This window comes from Phaenicophaeus curvirostris, chromosome 8 (assembly GCF_032191515.1).
Source record: "Phaenicophaeus curvirostris isolate KB17595 chromosome 8, BPBGC_Pcur_1.0, whole genome shotgun sequence".
In the NCBI taxonomy this organism is placed as follows: Eukaryota; Metazoa; Chordata; class Aves; order Cuculiformes; family Cuculidae; genus Phaenicophaeus; species Phaenicophaeus curvirostris.
This window is the reverse complement of record NC_091399.1, coordinates 32,972,015-32,972,895: the sequence shown is the minus strand read 5'-3', so window position 1 is coordinate 32,972,895 and position 881 is coordinate 32,972,015.

Here is an 881-nt window from a genome sequence, read left to right as displayed (position 1 = left end):
AGGGAGAGAATGGCTGCAGAACGGCCCATCCACACTGCAGACGCGGCCAGGTTACGTGCTCATTATAAAAGCTCATTATTCAGGGGCTATTTTGGTACCTGTTGTGTTCATGGTAGCTCACATGCTGCATTTGTGTTGCTGTTGCTGTGAAAAAGTCTATCCAATCTCAGGAAAATGCCATTTTTTCCCTGTTTTGTGCAGTGCCCTCTGTAATGAGGAAACACATCCTTCAAAAAGAAAACAGTAAATAAATTTGGACCTCAGTCTGCATACAGACCGTGCAAGAATACTGAGCATGTGCAAACACTTAATTAGGAATAAAGTTGCCAACTGAAAGTTTTAAACTTCCAAATTTTCACTATCCATACATATTTATCAGCCTTAAAAACTTTATATTCGTCTCTTTCCCAAATCCAAGCAATTCACAGGAAGAAAGTTACATGAAAAAAAACAGTTATGCTGCCTTTTTCTGGTCCAACTTTGTGCAGAAGTAGAGTTCAACTTTCCAACTCTCCTCATTTTCACTGAAGAGAACAATAAAGACCCTGTTCCTGGGTCCTGCTCCACCCAAGGTCTGGGATGGACTTTGGGATTACAGGTGTCACTCACAGCCAAATAAAATATGCAGGCTTCGCCCCATGGACTTCTGACTCTTCCTCATCATCTCTCAAGGAGCCTCTTATTCCTTTGAAAGAAACAAACTGCTATTTTGGTTTGACGGGTTTATGTCCAACATCATGGGTGCTGATGACACCAAATAAGCAAGAAATCGAGCCTGTGATTTTGCCTCATCAATCTCTTACATGAAATTCAAGACATTCCTTTGAGGGGTGGGTGTTCACGCTTTGATTGAGGGGAAAGAGGTGTCTTCTTTCGCTGCT